The sequence below is a fragment of the Mytilus galloprovincialis genome, chromosome 14 (assembly GCF_965363235.1).
Source record: "Mytilus galloprovincialis chromosome 14, xbMytGall1.hap1.1, whole genome shotgun sequence".
Taxonomy (NCBI): domain Eukaryota; kingdom Metazoa; phylum Mollusca; class Bivalvia; order Mytilida; family Mytilidae; genus Mytilus; species Mytilus galloprovincialis.
This window is the reverse complement of record NC_134851.1, coordinates 5,527,375-5,549,348: the sequence shown is the minus strand read 5'-3', so window position 1 is coordinate 5,549,348 and position 21,974 is coordinate 5,527,375. Positions and strand designations below refer to the sequence as shown.

General features: G+C 31.3%; 1 pseudogene; it reads left to right on the top strand.

The window, feature by feature from the left end:
* The first annotated feature begins 3,060 nt into the window (after positions 1–3,060).
* Positions 3,061–21,918, top strand: LOC143059342 (ankyrin repeat domain-containing protein 33B-like; annotated as a pseudogene).
* The last annotated feature ends 56 nt before the right edge of the window (positions 21,919–21,974 follow it).

Below are 21,974 nucleotides of genomic sequence, written 5' to 3'. Positions count from 1 at the left end.
CACACTATTAAGTACACTTTGTTTCTAGGAGCCAGCTACACGCATAGCACAACGTTCATTGCGACACCATAAATTAAGTATTCCTTCCGTATCATTACTATGAAATGAAATCAATCATAAAAGGCAATATGTTTTATCGTCATGCAATCGATAAAAAAGAAAAAAAAGGTTTAAAGTTGCATGCAACCGAAGCATTTTTGCTTGATCTACCTTTATCAGAAACATAACAAAAGGCGAATAATACTATTTTTCCTACTGCGAGTTGGTCAGTTTTCACTGTTACTGCTAAAAGTTGGGCACTAAGAACACCAGAATAGCTCTGAATTATTTATCTCAAACGCTAACGTTATATTAGAGATTTAATTCAACTTATTTGATACTAGTTTAAGTAGGTTAAAATATTTTTTTCTTAATAGATGCACAACCTTATTATATCATGATGCTGTTATCCCATGTGATGTCTGATATGTTTAATAAAAAATCGACTTCTTCTTTTAATTATCTATTTTGTAATTAATAAATATTTTATATATTTCGTGCTATTCATTCCTAACTAAGAATGATTATAACCTGAGCCGTGTTTACATGTACCCCTCTTTTCGCCCCTTTTCTATGTTTGATATTTTAACCAAAAATTAAAAAAAAATCAAACTTTCAAAAAGTGAAATAATCAAAAAATTGCACGTTAGGTATAGTATATTTAAAGTTTGATCAAATTTCTAAACTATCAAATAAAAAAACGATATTTAGAATTTTAATATTTTAATTATTTGGTTAAAATTTCAAAATTTTAAAATTTTTACACAATTTGGAATTTTGATATTTTAAAACTTTGATCAAAATTCCCAAAAATCAAAAATTTGAAAACTTTTTAAAACTTTGAATCGATAAGTGTTACACGGACCATCAAGCATATCTCAAATAAGAGGCATTTTTAAATCACGAACGTCATCACTATTTTATAAAGGGGTTAGTAGCAATATAATTATACTGCTTATCTCTAGAAACACGTGTTTATTGAAAAGGTGTCTGTATTATGTACAGTAATGCAAATTAGAAGAAAAGTATTGAGGAAAAGTAGAAAAACTTCGAATACCATAATTCCATAGTCAAAGATTCACACAATTATGCTAATCGTTTGCCTACTGGCGCGATGGTGCAGATTCACACAATTATGCTAATCGTTTGCCTACTGGCGCGATGGTGCATTTTAGATTTATGAGTTTGACTGTCCCTTTGGTATCTTTCGTCCCTCTTAATATTATTGTATGCATATAGATTAAGAAAATTAATAGAGTAAGAAAATTAAGAATCAACAGGAACGACTTACAAAGTTCATATGCTATGTGGTTTGGTTTAAGTAGTTTTAGTAATTATCAAAGGTACCAGGTATAATTTAGTACGCTAGTTTCGTCTTTAATGAAAAAGAAAAGTTCACCATAACATCCTACACTGACCATAGCAACCTGTTTGTCCTTATGACGGCACCACTTCCTATTTCGCAATTGAATATATGATTGAGAAAAGTATTCTCTGAAAATCCTCCTTCACCTTGTAAAATAACATGATCCTCAACATAATTTTCCGTTAAAACCTTTTGTAAACCTTTTCTCTTAGTTTTGTTTAATATAGATTCCACTTTAATATGCATGATCACTTCTTTTTAAAATGAGCTATTTTAAGTTAAACAGTTAAAAATGGAACAAGCCCGCAGACGTATCTTTATTTCTTCTGACTTAGAGTTTGACAGAATGTATTGAAAAATAAAATCACAAATAAAATGAAAAAAAAACAGAAAGTACCACATGAAATGGTAAATTCAAAAGCCAGTACACATCAAATGAATGAGTAGGAACTGGCAACTCCTGACTTGGTATAGGCATGTCCTTATATAGAAAATGGTGGATAAAACCTGGTTTTATAGCTAGCTAAACCTCTCACTTGTATAACAGTCGTATATAATTCCAGGAAATAATGTTCCTTTTAATCTCAGTAGGAGACTTATTGTACTGAATGATGTTTACTTCCTGGTTATTTTTATAAATGAATAAAATAAAATGTAGGTAATGCTATTACGCAGTTAATATGTAGTTAATGCTATAAACGCAGTTTATTTTTTCAAATGTTACAGCATTATAATCCTTTTGAGTCGTTTGAATATTTTGTAAAATGTAGATATTCTACATTACAACTGTGAGGTGATAAATGAGCTGTCACCATACGGACATCAGAATACTCCTGTGTAATACAATTCTGATTATTTTATTTCATTTTAATTGAATAGAATTAAGATATATAACTTTATATCACAGACATTTATAAATTGATTGTCAGCACGATGACCTGCGCAGTCAAGTGATTGATTCTAACTTAAAAGTGTTAATTATAGACTGCATGCAACACGATTTTAATACTACAATTATGATCACTTTAATGTGACAACTTTTATCAAACGGCGTGAAAAACAATTTTAGCGCAGACACATTTTTCCGACAAAGTAATGATTAAAGATTGTGAATCTTGATTTATAGTATCGATGGGCCCAAGGCACGTTAAAAAGTCGTACATTAAAATTCACAATAGTGATTACACTTAGAAACATTTAAATTGGTTCAATTTTTGTATGCTTTTTATGATTATTTTACCACTAGTCATCACATTTGTCTACATCAACTTCTAAAAACATGCAATTGTATGGTGATGTACACTTGCCTTTTTTATCTAGGTGGTTACCATATTTTTTTCTGTCATACGTAACACAATTGAATCAGCGAAAGTACACTACCAAATATGACAACATGAATAGATGTGTTTTTCCCTTAAATCATTTAAATGTTCAAAGTACAGCTTGCGTATTCCAAGATAGACAGGTTTATGATGTATCTGATAGTTGATATCAAAACAAAAACAATGTACGAGACACATTTTTGTTATGCGCTATTCAGCACTTACATTGCAATATCGACCACTGAAAACACATCTACATCTTATATAATTCTCTATTGCAGTAAAATTGGTACCGTTAATGTTATTAACCCTAAACAATAATAAAAACCAACAATGAATTCAGATGATGACGATTATGATATTGTGCTGCAATGTCTATACGAAGAATTTACACTTCCGGAAGTGGTTATGGAAGGCGACCTCGAGAATGTACAGAGCATACTTGATGATAATCCTACAGTTGATGAGTTAAATGAAAGGGACAGGACAGGAAAGGTTCACATGTATTCTTATTATTATTTAAGGAATGACTGTAATATTTTTTCTGTCTATGAAGAAATAACATAAAAAATGTGGTGCACATTGGATAACACGCGTAGCGGGTTATTTAACAGTGTGCACCACATTTTTTATGTTATTTCGAATAGACAGAAAAAATATTACAGTCATTTCTTATAATTTAATTCTAAATTCCATTTTAAACCGTAGAAAACCTTGAAAAAACGTTGATGACGTCACGGTCACATAACTAAATTATGTCTATGGTCTGATAACAAAATAACGTCAGCCAATCAGGAGACGCGTTACATTCAAAATTAAATTATAGTAATTTAAATTCACTATCCTTTCCATACACCGTTGTTAATAGATAAAGATGTGGTATAAGTGCCAATGATAAGAATCTCTAGGAATATTTATCCTTTAGAGAAACTGATTACATATGGAAAGCATGCATACTACCAATCGGGTTGACAGCATCACATAAGTTCTGGAATTTAGAGGTACTTTACATGCACGTAAGGATGAAATCAAAAGAAATACATCTATTCTTAAGAAATACAATATATGAGCAAAGTATGCATATCAATTTCATCATTATTATTAAATATAAATCTGATTTGATAATATTTGCTCTTCAGTTAAAACAAACACTATTAAACAGAAACCATGAAATAAAGAACGATTTTTGAAGAACTTGGCATATTTTTAAGTAAACATTTCGGTTCAAATGTGATCGCGATAATGTACTTAGGATTCACTTGTTTTCATGGGTATCAATTTTTGAGGATGGAGGAAAACTTGAATTTTCGTTGATTTTGCAATTCGTGTGTTTGCCAATCTTTTTATACAAAGACTGGCAAATTTGTAATTCATTTAACATGTAAATTTGTGGTTCTTCAGTACCAACGAAACCAACTAAAATTGGTATCCAATGAAAATAATGAATTCGCAGTATTTGAGTTTTCGTGAACTGAAACTATTGTTTCCATCCACTACTTTGGGTTTTTTATAGAATAAGTCATTGTTCAAATTACAAATTATAAACTGTAAATGATTACCCCTAGACATTTCTTTTTCCTGAGTAAAACTTCTTATACGTCATTAAAGATATTGTTGAATCAGCTTTACTTTCTCATTATGTTGGCTTCTTTAAACAGTAATCGTAATGCTAATTAACACTGCGTGCTTTTCTATATCCCTTTCTAGTCATTTAATGCTGGCTTAGATTTACAAATCACTGTCTTAGTGCAGACACACTGTTGTAAACTTATCGACACCATAATGCGCTTATCTAACGTAAAAAACCTACATTCTCTCAGTTATCTTAACAAATGAGTTACATGTATTTCTATTTTATTATGTCGAAAAGAATGTAAACTAAATAGTGAGACAAACATATTTTTACCGTTTTAAAAATCTAGAATCAAGAAGTTAAAAAATCCCAACATAAGTTAAAATGAGTCGAAATATACCAAAATGGACAATCAAATACATTTGTCAAATCAAACTGTCAATATCATGACAAAACAGATACAAAAAGACAAACAATAGTATACTAAAAACGACGAAGAAAACTTGACCTTCAATTGTTTTCTTTATACATCTTTAATTAAATACGAATAATACAGGTATATAACCATTAGAAGTATTCCAAATGGTACCATTTTATCATTGCGATTAATTTAATGTCTCGAATTTTTATAAAAAGGCATCATAAATAAGTTGTTGTTTTCTCTCTAAAAACATTCCCAATCAAAACTAGTATGTATTAACATATAAAAAAACGATGGTAAAATGTAACACCAATACAATAAATTTTTGAGTACTTACGGATTATGTCGTTCACAATGGAGATAAATTCAGTTCGAAAGCATACAATTTATAAGTATTTCTTTTCATTACTCGCTAACAAAGTATATTTGTATGTTGTCTAGAATACACTTTCATTGTTTTCATGTGTTCACTGAAGTTACTGTTTGACTATGGCTGGAACTTCAACCTGTTTTTTGATGGTAAACCTATGTAACTTAACACACTAACTTTTAATTTGAAACATCAGCAATGTCGAACACAGGAAGGTGTCCATAAACAAATGATACCCTATTCGCACTATAATTTTCTATGTTCAGTGGATCGTACAATTGGGATCAACATCTGAGTTAGCATTACAATTAGAAATATTATATCATAAGGAACATGTCTACTAAGTTTCAAGTGGACAGGACTTCAACATCATCAAAACTACCTTAACTAAAAAGCGATGCAGGACAGTTGAACAAACAGTCGAACAGAAGACGTAATGCAAAGACCGACATACATAGTGGCCCTCTGATCTCTGATGAATTAATCTTGTTCGATTAAAGTTGTTAGGTCTTGTAACATTATCGTTTATAAGTCCTTCCATAATGTCTTTTCAATCGCTACTTAACTTTAAATTACGCTGGATAATGTTCCAGAACAGTAACAGGTTATTAAATGATGTCTCAGGGTTACAAATTACTGGAGTATCTCAGACAATGGTGTAATCTCAATGACACAATACATCGTCCATAATTAATGTTCTTTACGGTTCTTCTGGACTTAAATGCTTGGCTGGCGATAATATAGATGGACTTTAATTGAATGACTATCGATGTAATAGCTCCTTTTCATATTTAACGCCGAGAGAAGATACCATGACGTCGAGCAAATACTTTAATATACAGTTAAAATCAGTTCTATCTTTTCCTTAGAACTGACAGAACTGTCTGGTTTAAAATTTATAACTATAAAACATTTCTAGGACAGAACATCAAACATAGTGTACACACATGTGAAATAAGCCAAAAAAATACAACAAAAACAACAAAAGACTGACCAACACGACTCTCAACATCAAGCATTAAAGAAAAACTACAAATTACAAATTACAAATAAGCGATTACAAATAAGCGATTACAACACGACGGGTGCCGCATGTGGAGCAGGATCTGCTTACCCTTCCGGAGCACCTGAGATCACCCCTAGTTTTTGGTGGGGTTCGTGTTGTTTATTCTTTAGTTTTCTATGTTGTGTCATGTGTACTATTGTTTTTCTGTTTGTCTTTTTTCATTTTTAGCCATGGCGTTGTCAGTTTGTTTTAGATTTATGAGTTTGACTGTCCCTTTGGTATCTTTCGTCCCTCTTTTACAAATGCACTCGCTCCCTTTGGAATTCATGCTACTCCTTCAATTTATGTATGTCATCTGTGATTTGCTAACTTAATCCATTAAGATATTCGAATATCAACTGTTACCTTAATCTGAATCAGTGAAGTCATTTGCAAAAGTAATTATAATTCATTCTTACATAAAGGGCTTTCATCGTGAACCACAGTATAATCACAATACATCACAATATATCTACAAAACATGAATCGTCTCAAATTTCTTCTCAAGTTGAGTTCATCCCTGTTTGATTCTATTAATCTTTACGACAGTCATACCATATAGATTTGATTAAAGATAGTACAAATATAAGTTAAATCTAAATCGTATAATGATTTCTTCAACTAAAATTTTAAATAAGCAACTGTGCATAGAATTCAATAAGTTACAATGTGATATAACCGAACTATGAACATTTACTTCTCTTCACGAAGTAATATATTTGAATGCAATTTTTGCAAACGGTGAAAAGATTTTTTTTAAGGTAAAATCATAAAAAAAAACAAAGAAAATTAAAAAAGGAAAGCCCTTCATTTAAAGGCAAAATTAAAAGCTTAAGCACATCAAACGAATGGATAACAACTTGTTAGATTACGTTATCTTCTCCAAAAATGTAAACTCGTTCACTACTTTACTTTTAAGGAGGCTCGCGGGTAAAAGGTTTTCAGAAAAAAAATAAACATTAATTTTTCATTACAAATTTTATTTATTACCTTAAGTAGTTGTTACTTTATCATATTGTACAAAAATCATTCCAAAAATCAATTCGTGTTGGCTCCAGCGGACTTTTAAAATGTAGATATCATTGAAAAAGCTCCAAATTATCTCCCTTTGGTGCAAAAATGCCATTTTTTGGCATTAAAATTGAAAGATCTTTTTTAACTCATCGGTGACCTATATTTTTATTGTTGTTTTCGAATAAGCTGTACATAAACTAAATAATTGTAAAATTTTAGCGATTTCTGTACTTTAGTTCTTTTTTATTTCGATATTACCGCTATTTCTCCTATTAGTTCAACAGAAAAAAGGGACATTAACAAAATTGTATGCTTTTTTTAAATGGTAGATTGTGAGCGTAAATGAACGGTGACCCCATTTTTTTATTTCATTTTTCTGTTTAGTATTAGATAAAGTTCATTTATAGAAAAATATAGAGAAATCCTATAATAAATAAAAAAAATCATTTAGACCCGCGAGCCCCCTTAATCAACTAATTAGTATGCAATGCAAAAAAGGGGGAAAACAAGGGACATCAATTGATGAGTGGTCTACTCACGTCATCCTTTACATCAATAGTTTGTAAAAACTGATATTGTGCGATAGAGCTTCTACCATGGCATTTACGTTCGATTCCGGTTTGTATTTACGCTGCTTGTCAGTGTTCTTGTCAATGATCGTTTTGCTGTCTGGTCACTCTGGTGTCCTCCGCCAATAACAATTTAAAGTCAATTTATTCGTTGAATACCAATTTTCGTGGATTTCATGGGAACAGGGGAACCACGAATTTAAATGTTCAACGAATTCCATTTTTTAAAGGAATGCATGCAGATTTTGGCAAAACCACGAGATTGAATATCAACGAAAATGCAAGTTTTTCTCAATCCACATCAATTGAAACCTACGAAAATAAATGAATCCACTTTAAATATAAAGAAATATGTTAAAATTTATCTGAACATTTTTTTTTTTATCATCTATACAAATGAAAATAAAATTATACAGATGACATTGATAATTTTTTCTCCAGAAAAAAGTAAAACAAAACACTGAACCCTATGAATATTAAAACGGGGAAATTTCATAAAAAAAATAATAAGACAAAGATCAAATCAGTAGTACTCAATGAAGCAATGCTATATGGAACGATACTGTGAATTGATATGAGAATTTGCAGTACAGATAAATCCTCAAGGGGAAATTGAACATGTAAACTAACACAGTGTCAAATGAATCATAGCAAATACTAATGAAGTCAACGACTTAGTGAAATTGAAATTTAAAATTTTCGAGAAATCAAATTATACGTGGTTGTATTCATTAATTGATTGATACATATCCTTTTTTTTAAGGCTGGTTTAATTTTTATAAAATTTTGACTAAATATTTACTTTAACCCTTTTAATATAATATAAATTTCAATGGCTATATATCAGTTTGACAAACACAAAAGTTGATAATTGAGAAGTTTAATATTTCTTCAACAATAGAACTGATTAAAACATTAAAATGATTCTTTTAGAATTGTCTCCCTGTGTGTTATGTACCGCCTTACCATTCAAAAGAATGTTAGTGTCAATTTCGATAACAGTACTTCACAGTCTTTTTTTTTTTATTCAGAAAATATTTTAAGAAAATCAGTTTCTTTTTTGTGGAATTGAGTTCTGTGTTTAATATGCAATAACTTTCTTCAAAAATCAAAGACCGATTAATTGTTTTCAAAATTACTTTTTGTCTAGAAATTAAAAAAACATTTGCGGTTTTATTTCATTAATAGTGAACAAAATTTAATGACATGAAAAAAATTACATGCATAGATACATATAATCATAACTGATGTGTTTATTATGCAACATAGAATATAAACTAGATATGAAAACAAGAAGATTTGAAGTAGTAGCCAATTAGACAATTGTCCACATTGAACCAACTAAAAAAGACATCAACAGCTATATATCACCGTACTGCCTTCTACATTTAGCAACCAACTGTATATATATATACCTATGATTTGCGTTGTATCTGGTGTACATATTATTTACACCTCATGTTTGTGGTTAAACATCTTTGCCGCAAGTTTATTGTTTTCTGTACAAAAAAGTATTAAATTAATATAAAGATCTGTCTTGTAACATCTTGTGATCAATTTATTTGGCAATCGCCTATGGAAGTCATCAGTTGTTACACCTGTTAGTTAAATGCGTTTTGTTAAAATATGCCTTTTCACTTTTTTGGTCTTTTGGAAAATGCTCTTTGTGCTGTATTTAGACACTTCTACAACAAAATTTGTTTTATATGCACGAAAATAAAAATTGCGGTTTTTATCCAACACAATCATAGGTATGAACTTAGTTTTCCATTTTGACTTGTAAATATCCGTCATTTAAAGGCCTTTTATAGCAGACAGGTATTGGCTGGCCGTACGGTAACCTATAGTTGTAAATTTCTGTGTCATTTAGTCGCTTGTTGAGCGTTTTCTCATTGGCAATCATACAACGTCTTCTTTTTTATACGTAGTTAATATGCTAAATTCGTATGAGCATCGTTTACTTGCCTATTAAGATTTAAATTAAGCTAGCTCTAAAAACATCAAAGACCCTTACAACACACACACACACACACACAAACAAACAAACAAACAAAAACAAATCCAATAACACAAACAAACAAATTCAATCATTATGACTAATGTTAGAAGTATAGCTCTTACAGTAAATTTCGGACAAATAGAATTAAAACAAATAAAAAAACAAGTGGCATGATTGCCAATAAAACAAATTTTATCAGAAACAAAATAGCATGAGAGAACATTGTATGATTTATAAATTACAAATCAATATCTCATGGGGTTGACGTTTCTCAACGACCGCAGATATTTTAAAAAGGCACAGACATTTTAAAAAGGCACAGATACCAACATAGACATAATGCAAAAATGCAGTTTGTGATTTTCCTTACTGAGCACCTGATTTCCCTCCCGGTTTTTAGTGGCGCTCGTGTTGTTTCTTATTTATTATTTATAACTGTTGATGTAAATGTCCTTTGGTTTAGTGATTCTTTGTTTACTCCTTGGTTTTGATTGTTATTGTCTTACTGCGGAGAAAAATTGAACATCTATTCTATATATCTATTCTATATGCATATACCACATATTGTTTTCAATCACTCTAAGCTAAAAAAAAAAAAAAAAAACTATAACTTTATAATCACTGAGTATATATCTAAGATGACCTCATCCTCAGGGGTTAACACAAATCGTTGATTTTATTTCTAATTAGTAGCCTCATCTATATTTGGGTCAATTCTATATGCATTGATCAACACAAAGAGGTGATTCTTATGCGAAGCAATTAGTATGCCGACTTTGCCTTTTCTGTTGGACTTTCCTTTTATAAATGGTTTAGAAATAAGCTCGTGGCATCGTATAATGTGTCAGGAAAGAAACGTATGATCCATAACCCAACTCATTCAAATGGTGTTCTTAGGCAGAAATACAATAACAAGCATTTGTGTACGGTTATATTGTTAAACATATATGTCAAAGGGACCATCTACTTAGCAGAACCAGTTTGGAGGATTTCTTCTCATCTTCAAAGTTTGGATTTTTTTGTTTTCAACCTCTGCCACAGTTTTCTGGACTGCGATATTTTAAATTTGACTGAGTGGTTGCACATAGATGTAAGTTGTGCACATTTTATAATGGAAATGTTTCAGAAACCTCCGTTATTGTTGACAAGAAGTTAAATTTTCAAATTTTCAAATTATATCTTCATACAAGTATCCTTGATCTTTGGAACTTAATAAGAAATATGCAAATCTATTGAGTCTATGCACCTTTTATTATGTTTCCCATTTACATTTCCATACGATTCAATTTAATGTATTGAACATTCTTCATCGTAGAAAAATTCTGTATTCTAATGGGATGCCACTCAGAAATTGATATCTATATTTTTATGATAAATCTAAGAAAAGGTACGATGAATCCATTTCTTCTTTTAATATCACAAAATCACACTATTAGACATATCTTCTCTTACATTATTTGAACTATTAGCTTACTTATTCACATAATGACAATTTTCTCTGTACAATCCAGAACATACAAAATGCGTCAAATCTTCACAACTTGTAGGTTTAAAACAAGCTCGTTGACGTATTCATTAGTATTATATTTTTGAAGAAATCAAGTTATGTACTAAGTCTATATATGCGAAGTGCAAAAAACACACATTTCTTAACCAGTGTGAAAAAAATATTTCTCCTCACTAGTGAAAAAATCTGTTCTCGGCAAATGATTGGTTGACATTTAATTGTGACGTCAAATTTTCTAGTTTTCTTCTGACTTTTCTGATTGTGACGTCATGAAAAAGCGACCATCACATCAAAAGTACAAAACTGTCCTCAAATCTTTGCAAAGGAAGGATAATAATCACAAGAGAAACGGATTCCACCACTGTAACTCGTGTAATACGATATATCTCCACTCTGAAAAGTTAAATTTAAATTAATCAAAATTTAACTGTCTCGAGTGGACAAATATCGTTATACACTTGTTGCAGTAGTGGAATCTATATATCTCATTTTTTGTTTGTCTATACTCCCATACCTCATTTATATTTTATACACATCTTTGGAGAACTTCAGAACATCTTTCACAGCTGAATCTACATGATTTCTAAATTGGGTGTTATGTTTCTCCTGATGTTTATAAATCTTTTGTGAAGTTTTACAGACTCTGTTGTAAATTAAGTTTGAGTGTATTTATCTGTATAACATGTTTCATTCTTTATCCATTATACAGTGGTTGTATTTGTGTTAACAAAGGAACTAATCAAATTTGATCTTTTTATTGAATTTCAGTGTAATGTTTTGGCTTTAATCAAATCTTTTTTAGGATTCAGTGAAGTTGAAAAAGATTGAAATTTTAATTGTAGTTATTATTCTGTAAGAACTGACATCATGGATTCAATCTAACTACAACAACAACGTTTTAATTTTATTATTGTATTTGACTGCACAATAAAAATCGAACTAAATAAACACTTAAGGATGTACTTAGGTGAGGATTTGGAATGTGTGTCAAATTTTCAGACGCCTTGGTGTTTTTCCATACAATACAATGTAAAATATTTTGCCCCCTAACACCAATTTAGTTTTTCATGTAAGACTTAATAGCTCATGAAAGGTCATATACCAAAATTTTATAAGATTCTTGATTTTCTTTCTTTTGTTTTGAGACCCAAATAATACCAATGCAAAAATAAAAGTCTGAGTCAACCTTTTCCCGCCATATTTTTAATTTCAAATATCTCGAGAAGGAGGTTCATGACCTATCAATATGTTTAGCTTATTTTTATCCTTAATTAATGCTCTACCAGCTTATAGCATCAATTTTAACTTCTTAATTTATTAATTTTCACCTAACCTCACCTTAGTACATCCTTAAAGACAAAAAGTGCAACTATATATCTTGGGCATGATTATAGGGATTCCGTATTATTTGTTGGATACCAATTTGTATATACAGACATTGGCAAAACCACGAAATAATATATCCACGAATATGCAGTTTTCAGAAATCCACGAAAATTGATACCCACAAAAACAAATGAATCTACAGTAATATTTTAGATAGAAATGAACTGTTGCATTCACAGAAATTTTTGAAATGAAGTTATAATATCCCTCTTCCTGCCGGACTGTACCACAGGGACACATATATCCATGTTTTAAATTCTGCAAGCTTCTCTTCGTTGCTGTATCTTTTTTGAAATAAAACATCAAAGATTAAACAGTATTATATTTTTCTTCAATTGGTCCCAAATGTAATGCTCATTTTGGCAGGACGTCATATATTGAATGACGTCATTGTTTGACATCTGACGTCACAGACGTCAAGCTGTCGTATTGTCTGGCACAGGCATTGCAACCTTGAAAACAATTGGCGGCAAGAGGGTTAAATAAAACACAAATATATGTTTTCGTTTACAAATAATAGAATTGCATTTAATTTAGAAGTATAATACATCTAAATTCCGTTTTGGAATCTGCAACACATGATTCGCTATTTTGTGATAATTAAACTATTAACTTCATACAACGATGTTGTTTTTAATTGTTACCGCAACATTTTTATAATGACGTACACATTTTATTGAGAGGTCTGTAATGTTTTGGGATGGCGAATAAGCATGAGGTGAATGTATGACAATTTGGAATAATCAGAACATGCATTCTACCAATTCGCTGTTTTAGAATCTAGGGGACTATAGGTAATCTCGTTGTTCGTACACCAAAATGTAAAATATTGTCACATCATTGGTTGAATTGCCATCGTTTAGAAAGATTTAAACCAATTTCAGCGTTTTGTGGTACGTTTTTGACAATATATCCCATAATGCATTAGACTCTGGATAGGCGATCGCGCGAATTAATTCAAGATATATAGGCAATGAGATATTGAACTTTTACTTTGGTAGCATTCTCTGATCTTTCCTACTGTTCACGAAACAATCTTAAACGTTAATGAAATCTTCCGAAAGAACAATGTACGCTTGTCATAATCACAACCACAGGCATTTGTATGATTGATTTTGTTTTTTATTTTAGACCGCACTAGCACATGCATGTTTTGGTGGCTATTTGTCGATTGTTGAAGTTGTATCAGAAGTACCGGTTGTTGGTGTAAACTTGGCATACAAATAAGGCTAAACATCGCTTATATTTGCATGTCAAGCAGGTAAATTAGCACACGATTTATAATAATGGCATACACACGGAACAGACAATTTGTATATGAACCGTAATCTTTTACAATTTGGGACTTGAACGGTGAATTGTCTCATTGGCACTCATACCACATCTTCTTATATCTACATAATGTTTGCATGTTTACAAGTGCAGTAGGTACAATTGATAATACTTATATACATATATATGCTTCACACATTGGAAGCAGGAAACTAAGAATAAGACATGTCCTCAGCATGAAAAATGCAGGTTAAAACGTGGTTGGGACAATGTCAGTTTTTATGATTATTTTTTATAAATTGAGAATTTACATGAACTTAGTTTTTTTATATAATGACCATAAGCCGGTAAATTGCACATATTATAAAAAAGTAAAAAAAAAATAAATATAGTCTGTCATCGATATAAAAAGATGAAGACTCTAATTAATATGAATAACGATGTTGACAGTATAGAATAATGTCCTTAAAGAACAAAATATTCTTCGGTAATGATGCGTTTCCCTCAGGGGTTAGATAGTTAAATGAATTTTATATTTTTTTTCTACGAATTTATCTACTTAAGGATTACAACGTTAATCGTCTCGAGCTCGTGAAATGTCATTCGTCAATAAACAGAAGTAATGAGTGGAAATAATTGTTAAAATGTGAGAAATTCAGTCAAGCAATTAAAAAGAAGGCAATTGGTTATGTAAAAAATTGACATTTAAGACTGCAATGCTTTATGTGCTTTTTTTTTGTACAGTATAACTTCTTTATTGTTTACATACATGGCATTATCAAACTTCATGTCAAGAAAACACAAATTTACAGAGCACAAAGCACATGAAAGATATTTAGGGATAGATGGCAAGATACTTAACAACTAGAGAAAAAGAGAGATATTTTAAAGATTTCATTTTTTTTACAATTCAAGGAATTTCAAGAGTTGTTTAAGTGTTGATTATGTGGTCATTTTTAGTAAACAATACGTAATACAAAAATATTTGACGGCCGACGTTAAAGCATTCCAACAAATTGACAAAAATATGCCACTCAATTCTTCAAAAATAAACATGATACACAAATACCAAAGGATAACATGTAAAATTAAGTTCATGTCCATGAATTAGTATACTGTCCATGTCTGTAGAATTGGATAATCCCCATAGGTTTACGTACATTTTTGTCTATTATGCGGACTGTTAAAGTAGTCTTTTTGAACAAGCTGTATCTGAATGAAAGTCCAACGTACAATCATGGCTCGTCACTTTAATTATATCAAGATCCTGCTATGTCAGGTTAAAACTGCGAGATAAGTAGAATATTGGAGCAAAATGGTATTTCCCTTATTAACAATTATACACCACTGGGTCGATGCCACTGCTGGTGGACGTTTCGTCCCCGAGGGTATCACCAACCCAGTAGTCAGCACTTCGGTGTTGACATGAATATCAATTATATGGTCATTTTTATAAATTTTCTGTTTACAAAACCATGAATTTTTCGAAAAACTAAGGATTTTCTTACCCCAGGAGTAGATTACCTTAGCCGTATTTGGCACAACTTTTTGGAATTTTGGATCCTCAATGCTCTTCAACTTTGTATTGATTTGGCTTTTTAACTATTTTGATCTGAGCGTCACTGATGAGTCTTATGTAGACGAAACGCGCGTCTGGCGTGTAAAATTATAATCCTGGTACTTTTGATAACTATTTACACCACTGGGTCGATGCCACTGCTGGTGGACGTTTCGTCCCCGAGGGTATCACCAACCCAGTAGTCAGCACTTCGGTGTTGACATGAATATCAATTATATGGTCATTTTTATAAATTTTCTGTTTACAAAACCATGAATTTTTCGAAAAACTAAGGATTTTCTTACCCCAGGAGTAGATTACCTTAGCCGTATTTGGCACAACTTTTTGGAATTTTGGATCCTCAATGCTCTTCAACTTTGTATTGATTTGGCTTTTTAACTATTTTGATCTGAGCGTCACTGATGAGTCTTATGTAGACGAAACGCGAGTCTGGCGTTTAAAATTATAATCCTGGTACTTTTGATAACTATATATCAGTACGAGTATATCCTTTCAAACGTCCAGATTACTTTGTTATTGTTCGTCCAAAAATATAACACATTGCATCATTTGAAATATAAATAATAAAATCTTTCTTTCTTACAAACTTTTGAGGCCCGATTTTATAGCCAAGTATATTATAGGATTTGCAATTCTATTTGTTTTATTTTTCAACTTTTTAAGTAATAAACAATATGTGATGCTCATACATATAATGGATAGCAAAAGTCGCATCACAGATAACAGATAACACATTAAAATTTTACAACGGCGGAAAAACATCTGTAGAAAAAAACATTATCGATGTCCTCTGATATATCGTCTCTGTATGTCAAAATAACATTAATTTTACAATAGCGGAAAAAAAACATCTGCAGTAAAAAAAAAAAAACATTATCCATGTCTTCTGATAGAGAACTCGTCTTTGTATGTCCTCCGATAGAGAAAATGTCTCTGTGTGCCATCTGAAAGGGAAATTGTCTCTGTATATCAAAATAGTAAACATCGATGTCATTCGATTGAGAAATCATCGCTGTATGTCAAAAAAATAAACATCACTTCTATAACAAGGTTACTACCACTTTGTTGACTAAATGCGTGAAAATTAGCCAAGAATTTCATTTACTACAAAAATCAATACAACGTCACACTTGTAATAGATTTTCCTTGTGATGAAAGAATTCAATTAATTGACAGAAAGGTAGTTTGTTTGACATTCTGAATCAATTTACAAAACAAAGTGTTTTCAAAAATCCAAAACATAGATTTTAATAATGATATATAGTTGTTTTGACTTAACGTCAAAGCCACTGTTAAAAAGCTAATTATTGATACTATAATTAAAAGTCTGTAATCCAGACCCGCGTCTCTCTCACAGAAACCTTTTTTCAGCCGCCGAAAAAGCCCATAAAGACCGAATAAGATACTAAAAGTATGTGTGTATTAGACATCATCAGTTACAGGTAATGCAATAAAAACTTTAACGATATAAACGACACGATAACCACAAAAAAACCCAGACACGGTGAAAATAGAACGAACAAGGGAATGATCATTTATATAAAATTCAATAACTCTTTCAATAAAATGCTTTGTATACCAGAAATAGTCTTTCAATCCTTTGAATACAGTTTATCATTAAAATTCGAGTCCTGTCGAAAGTAAAAAAGACCAATACAGGTTTTAATAGTGCTTTATAGTTTTTTTTAACTAAACGTAAAGGTAACTGAGCAAAAATTTCCAAAGAATTCTTTATTATTTTTGTCTATGGCTTTTTTTCTTATTATAACAACACTTTCAAATGTACAATGAAATTAACGGTATAAAGAGCAATGTCTTTATATTCATCGAACGCAGTTTATCCTTAAAAATGATGATTTTACAGAAATTTAACATTTAATTTGTGCAACTAATGCGTTGAACTGACGGGAAAAAGGTAATTAAGTTTAGACATTTAATTGAAATTTAACTTGCTTCGAGATATAAGTGATAAGGTCTAATTTCTTCTCAATTGATTCAATCTATAAAATGAATAAAAGATACTAACTTTCGTTCAACTTATAAATAGATTTAATTATTCAAATTTGAACGTTAAAGGCTGATCATATCAGTAAGTCGGAAGATACCAAAATATCCCAACAAACTTGACAAAAAACAGAAATGTAATGCTAAAACACAAAAAAACGATCTGAGACAAAAACATTATTGTATACAAAAAGCGTCGGATTGGAATTTATGTATATTACGTTTTATATAAATGATCATTCCCTTGTTCGTTCTATTTTCACCGTGTCTGATTTTTTGTGGTTATCGTTTCGTTTATATCGTTAAAGTTTTTATTACATTACCTGTAACTGATGATGTCTAATACACACAAACTTTTAGTATCTTATCCGGTCTTTATGGGCTTTTTCGGCGTCAGGGAAAAGGTTTCTCTGAGAGAGAAGCGGGTCTAGAATACAGACACTTTTAACAATAGTATCAATAATTAGGTTTTTCACATGTACCTTTATTTCAGGGCATTGATTTCATGAACACAACTGTTAACTGTTAACATTGATAGCAGGTCACCGTTTCAGGTCATGTAATAGAAGTCGTCTGCGGTGAAGGTAATGAAAATTCAAACTTCTTCTGGAAAATGTTGGCTTATTGGATGAGGACAGAGTTTTTTTCTATTAACAAACTACTTATAGTTACTGAATCCTCAAAGATTATTTTTAATGGTTCTATTTCAATGTGCCGAGAACTGACATGCACGTGAGAGGTTTAGTGCTATACACCCAAGTTCAATCCACAATTGCTACATTTGAAAATGTCTGTACCAAGTCCATGAAGTCAGAAATATAACAGTTCGTGTGATGTGTTTTATCATTTGATTTTGCCATTTGATAAAGGACAATCCGTTTTGGATTTTATTTTCCGTTTGGAATTTTCTTTGCAGCTCGGTATTTTTGTGATTTTACTTTTTACATTGCACTCTCTCTACACATGTTATCGGATTTAATGTCCCCTTTCCAATCATACATGACTGCGTACTTGCATCTCCCGCTTTGTCAAACGGTCAGAAGAAAAAACTTCTATTTCCTAGTTACCCTTGGGGTAATATACAAAATTAAAGTAGAAAAAATAATATCAGTTATATCCAGTTATATAAGCCAGAAAAATCTCCAACAGATATCAAATGAAAAAGAAGTTAACAATGTATTTTAGTGCAGGAAAGTTGTTATTTGTAAAATCAGTCCAGGAGAAAAGTATGAACACTGAATGTATTGCAGGATGAATTACAATAGATAGAAATAATGTATACGAATGTTGTTTTAACACGGAAAAAAAGAAAAAATGTAATATCAGAATGAGTGATAGTACAACTTATATAAGTGCGGAAGAAAAGCAAAACTTAAATAAATATAAATGCATGAAAAAAGTATAAACACTAAATATTAGTGTGAGAGAAAGATGTTTTTATTTATCAGTGAGTTCGCAGTATAAAAGCCGGTATTAGTGTGGGAAAATGTATAACTAGAATTAGTGCGTGGCAATGTACACAATCTGTTTTTAGTCCGATAGAAAGTAAAATAAAACCAATAACTAATACAATGTTATATAAATGCAGACTAATGTTTAAATAGTGATATCGATGCTAGAAAAGGTATACAATATCAGATCTTGGTGCGTTGTGTTGCCTTCCCGTATTTTTGGTGGGGTTCGTGTTGTTTATTCTTTAGTTTTCGATGTTGTGTCGTGTGTGCTGTTGTTTGTTTGTCTTTTTCATTTTTAGCCATGGCGTTGTCAGTTTGTTTTAGATTTATGAGTTTGGCTGTCCCTTTGGTATCTTTCGTCCCTCTTTTTTAATTGTGTTCCGAATACCATCTAGCAAGAAACATAGAACGTACTCAATCTCATTTATAAGAAAGAAACGTAAACAGTTATCAAAGGTACCATGATTATAATTTAGTACGCCAGACGCGCGTTTCGTCTACATAAGACTCATCAGTGACGCTCATATCAAAATATTTATGAAGCCAAACAAGTATAAAGTTGAAGATCATGCAGGATGCAAAATTCCAAAAAAGTTGTGCCAAATACGGCTAGGTAATGTATGCCTGGGATAAAAAAAAAATCCTTAGTTTTTTCGAAAAATTCAAAGTTTTGTAAACAGGAAATTTATAAAAATGACCACATTATTGATATTCATGTCAACACCGGAGTGTGGAATACTAAGCTAGTGATACCCTCGGGGACGAAACGTCCACCAGCAATAATTTGGACCCAGTGGTGTAAACAGTTATCAAAGGTACCAGGATTATAATTTAGTACGCCAGACGTAAGCCATGAAAATCAAATAATGGATTGCTATTCAATTAAAAAAAAAATATTACACACCGTTAAATCTATGTATGTGATAAAAGTATTGGAAAGTTGAGGAATTGTTTTTAATTACTGGCATTGTTAAAATGAGAATTAAAACAGAGTTTCGAGGAAGAAAGGGACACTATGATTTTTTTGTTCTTTCTTTTAATCATTTTATTTTTATATCATAGGATATAAAGAATTTATAAACATAACATTGAATGATTTCCGAAAAGTAAAAGTCGCTAAAAAGGGTAAAACTCGCTTTGATGAAGGCTGCTATTAAAAGATGTACAACATGTGTAAAACTGATATTATTCGCAGGTATGTATTTATTTTCTTTACATGCATTTACTCTGTCGACATGAATATGATGTGTTAACATATGTATACTGTGTTTATATGTATTCATTGTGTTAATACTTGTTCGTTCATAGTGTTAACATGTGGATTATTGTGTTAATCTAGTAAATCATGTGCATTGTTTGGAGCTGTTGTGATATCAACATATGATTAACAGAGACAACATCCTGATCAAAGTGCAGATAACAGGAAGGCCACCAATGGGGCTTCAATGCAGCGGGAAAATCCCGTACGTGGAATCGTGATTCAGCTGGCCCCTAAACAAAAATGTATACTAGTTCAGTAATGATGGACTTCAAACAAAACTTCAAATTATATAAAACAAATTAAACTTAAAAAACATACAAAACTGACAAAGGATTATCTTACTATTAATCGGTGGTATGAATATATGTGTTATGATTGCAAATGAAACGAATCTCCTCCAAAGTCAAAGAAACGTTGGTAAAATCAACTTTGGGTCATCGTACGGACTTAAAGACCCGGCATAACAAAAATAGAAACGATCTACCAGTCAGATGGTTTTACAACAGAACGAAAACAACACGTCTTATATACAGCAACGAACGATAACCACTGAATGTTTGCCGACTTGTGAAGTTCTTTATATGCTTAAGGAAATAATTATGTTTGATTTTATACAATGAAAAATCTTTCAAGATATGTATACAATTGTTTCAAACCACTTTATATTATACTTTTAGGTGCTAATCCACGTCTCCGTGATAACGGCAGGAAATTAACAGCAGAGGAATGCGCAAGGTTTATCAACCGACATGAATGTGTTAATGAAATAGCTATGTTTACCAAACTGAAAGGGTTTCACTTTGGTGAAAGTAAACGCATTCACAAAAGGTCAAATAATGAACCGGACCTGATTATAGCAGCAAACAAATGCAAAGAATGTAAAACTATAAAAAGACAGAAATCTAAATCGTTCCGAAAGAAAGTAAAATTCCATAGAGTAATGACTTGTCTCCATCCTTTTGAACTTATTGCAAGGTGCGACGCAACCTATACTGAAACGACCCGTAAGTGTTGATAATATCCCGAGAGTTGAAATTACCTCAGTTATTGAAAAATGTTAATGCATGTTATGCTCTACACTTTTTGTCTGTCGGTTTATCGCCTACGGAAAAAAATAGAAACAGCTGAATATCAGATGCGGTTCCAGGATTTTTCAAATGGGTAAGAATTTCCGAAAAATAAATATATTTAAACCTTTGGTGGACGAGTATATCCTCAACATTCATATACATAAATAAAAGATGGTATATGGTTTACTCCTTCTTCGCCCTATCCCTAGCTCCACCACTGTACGTCCCAAAGTTGTTTTTTCGTTCTCTAGCTTTAGTTTGCCTCAACCAAATGTGCTGAAACTTATACACAGTGTTTATTACCACAAAACACAGTTATTGGTATCACTGTTATCATTCTAGAGATATGCCCCTTTACAAATGGAAAAAAATACTGAATTTGTATAGTTTCCGTTATCCAACTTTAGTTTGCCTCATTCAAATACTATAAAACTTATACACACTGTTATTACCACAAAATAGAGATCAAGATTGAATTTTGGTGGTGTGACTTTAACTGTTCTAGAGTTATGTCCCTTTACCAATGGAACATTGCTGAATTTTTCGTTTCCTTTCACAATGCTTATTACACCAACAATATATATTTTAAAGTAACTGTTTTATTTCAGATTTAGCTAATGACAATGAAGTGAAGACTGGTAACCAAGATCATCACTATGCAGGATAAACTAGAAATAATGCTTGTTTTGTCGGTACATTTGTATTTGATCACAGTTCCATAAT